Raw genomic sequence first — 3,399 nt, 5'->3', positions numbered from 1 at the left:
CCGGCGAGGAAGCAGGTGACGAGAGAGACGTGAGGGAAATACAGAGGCCGCCTGTGGTCTATTTCTGAGTCTGTGGCTGCAGTCTGTGTGGATGGTAATGCCTCCCTGTCAATCTCCTGGTCCTCATAGGAGGTGCAAACTGCAGGTGCTAGATTCATGGAATACTGGCCAGAATTTCTGGAGCGTGTGGTCTGGAGCCAGCAGTCAAGGGGGCTCACACTCAGGAATGGCACCAGTGGTGGAGCAGAGCTCAAGGACACAGCAGGCCTTGGCTCCCTTAAAAGTATACACAGACCTTTGTCTAAGTAAAAGGACCCTGGATAACTTCCTCTCCTACCTCCCCAGGTGGGTGGCACAGAGAAAAGCCTGAACACACCTGTGCTGTAAGAGGCAGATGATCTCTGCAATGCCCCTGGACAGTATCAGGAAGGTCCTGAATATGGTGCAGCTGGACTGTATCCAGGAGGTGCAAGTCACCTGGATCTGGCATCTGTCCATCCTGGCCACGTTTGCTCCTCTCCTGGGTCAGAGGAGCAACGTGCAGAGGCCCCGTCTCTCCCGCATTCACAGTCTGCCCGTGAGGAGCAGCAGGAAGTTTTTTGATCCCCACTCAGTTTCTAAGCGGCACCATCTCCAGTCTGTCTATCTGGATTCTCCCTCCTTGTCTGAACCTGCCTGGACCAGACGCTCAGGTGAGGGTGGACCGCTGCCTGGGAAACGGTGAACACAACACTGGCATGTCAAGCACACTGGGTCCTTTGTGTTTCTATCCTGAGCTGTGGTATCACTTCACCTCGGAAATCAAGGGGGAGGAGCAGAGACAACACACTAGAAATCTCTGGATGGGGCAGCTTGGATCCAGTGAGGGAAGGCATGGGTTCTTCCTTAGGAAGGGAAAGCTATGTGAGATGACTAAGACAATAGGTAAGTGAAGAGGGCATTAAAGAAGGGACACCACCTCAGACCCGAGCTATTTGCAAGACAAGGTCTGAGGAATTCCCTGGTGGTCCAGTGGTTAGGACTCTTCTCTTTTGGGGCTGAAAGTCCAGGTTTGACCCCTTGTGGGGGAAGTAAATTTCACAACCTGTGCAGTGTGGCCAGTAAAGAAAAATGAAAACAGAAAGTTCGGGAGAGAGACAGAGAGAAAAGCTCTGTGCTTACCAGATTCCTGAACACGATGAACTTGTCTGAAATCACTGGTCCCTAAAAGATTGCCTTTTGCTCCCGGTAAGTTAGTTAATATTTAAGAAATGCATAATTCTGAGAGGATCGTAGTGGAGCAGGAGCCAGAGATCATACAAACTGCAGGTGGTTTGCAGGTGATGCAGAGAGGTAGTGCCAGGCCAAAATGAGACGGGTCATTCTGGGTACTGACCTTCAGGAGGTGGTTAGTAGGACCTTGTCTTTGGGCAAATCACTTATCTCACAACTTTAGCTCAGCTGCCACCCTGATTTCTCAGACCTAATTGCTTGCTTTCTCCCCAGATGCCTGAGGACCCCCTTGGCCCACCCGGCAGTAACTAACTGGCAGCTTACAGAGTCACACTTGCCCCATCTGTCCCAGAGCCCAAACTTGCATCAGCTCAAAGGCCTGGATCTGAGTGGGGTCACCACGATGGACTTTAGTCCTGAGATTCTCCATGTTCTTTTGGAACAAGTTGTTCTTTGGAACAAGCCACACTCTAGGAACTGAACCTAAATTGGTATTAGATCACAGAGTCCCAGCGTGACTCCATCCTGTCTGCCCTTCAAGCTTGGGGCCTGTGTCTGTGTGGTAATCTCCTTTCTGGCCATCCTGGAGAAGCTTCTGAGTCACACCACTGGGCTGAGCACCTTAAGTGATGAGTTTGGTCCTTCCCCTCAGGAGAGCTGTAGCCTCATGGAGCCCTCCACCTCGGCTGACTCGTCCAACTTCAAGATAAACTCATTGAAATTATGTGGGATTTAGGATATCCAAGCTCCATCTGGCTTAGCTCCAGCCTGTATCCTCACTAGGGCATTAAGGCATTCTATCCCGAGGAGCCTTTTCTGTACCACTGTTACCCTCCTCCTAGCTGGATGCATCTGTCAAAGTTTACTTCGGGTCACCTGCAAACTAAAATCTTGGCAGTAGATACATCAGGAATGGAAAACCAATCCATGGTTTCAGACATCAGCTCAACGTGAATGGGAAAGGGAAAGATGATCCTATGGGGGTGCTGGATTGCAAGGGGAAATGTAGATTCTGGGAGGTGTTGGAACTTTTGGGGATATGTATTATACAATCATATATAAACCTCAATGTTTGGAGCTGCATGTGGGTTTGAGACGCACATGTTGGAATTTTCCCTGGGTAGATGTTTGTAAAGCAACTGTCAGAAATAAAGAAACTCTCGTTGAAAACCAACTGCTGCCTTCCATGGTCTTTTCCTCTCCTTTTCAGCTTATTCCTCAGCAATCTCCAGTTACTGATTCAAAAAAGAGCACTGAGTTGTCTATGATCCAATACCTTACCATTTCTGCACATTCTTTCTTCTGTTAAGAGCATCTCTTAACCCTTTGCTTATTTCTTTGGCTTTCCTATTCCTCACCATCTCCTGGAGTTTGTCAATTTCATGTCCATTCCATTGATACCATCCAGCCATCTCATCCTTTCATGCCTTCTTTTCCTACTGCCCTCAATATTTCCCAGCATCAGGGACTTTTCCAATAAGTCGGCTGTTTGCATAAGATAACCAAAATACTGGAGCTTCAGTGTCAGCATCAGTCCTTCCAATGAGAATTCAGGGTTGATTCCTTTTCAGATTGACTGGCTTGATCTCCTTGCAGTCCAAGGGATTTTCAGGAGTCTTCTCCAGCATCACAGTTTGAAGGCATCAGTTCTTTGGTGCTGCTTTCTTTACCGTCCAGCTCTCACACACACAGGTGATGACTGACAAGACCATAGCTTTGACTATGCAGGCCTTTGTCAGCAGAGTAATGCCTCTGATCCTCAACAAAATGTTTAAGGTTAGTCATAGAGCTTTCCTGACGAAAAGTAGTTGTCTTTTGCTATCATGGCTTGAGTCACCGTCTGCAGAGATTTTAGAGTCCAAGAAGAGGAAATCTGTCACTACCTCAACCTTTTCCTCTTCTATTGGCCAGGAGATATTCTATTATGCAAGGAGAAGCACTACACATGCTTGACAAGAGACTGGGCTCATCTGCAGTGTGGATGATGCTTCTAGGATGGAGGGTCTTGATGTGTGTAGTGAAGCCCTTTCCCAGCACAGAAAGGTCAGGGACTGGGACCTATGGTCCCACCAGGAGAACCCTGAGGACAGCTCACATACAGGGTCATGGGTACCCTAACGTAGGGCTCTTCACTCCGATGACTCCTTGGCCATTGAGTATGTTCCCCTTGCTGTGTGTGCAGTAAGC

At 48.5% G+C, this 3,399-nt stretch overlaps 1 pseudogene; it reads left to right on the top strand.

The window, feature by feature from the left end:
- Window positions 1–129: 129 nt before the first annotated feature.
- LOC104994673 lies at window positions 130–2,072 on the top strand (annotated as a pseudogene).
- Window positions 2,073–3,399: the final 1,327 nt, after the last annotated feature.

The sequence above is a fragment of the Bison bison genome, unplaced genomic scaffold (assembly GCF_000754665.1).
Source record: "Bison bison bison isolate TAMUID 2011002044 unplaced genomic scaffold, Bison_UMD1.0 scf7180017849981, whole genome shotgun sequence".
Lineage (NCBI taxonomy): Eukaryota > Metazoa > Chordata > Mammalia > Artiodactyla > Bovidae > Bison > Bison bison.
Note: the sequence above shows the minus strand (reverse complement) of the source record. Positions and strands in the feature narration are given on the sequence as shown.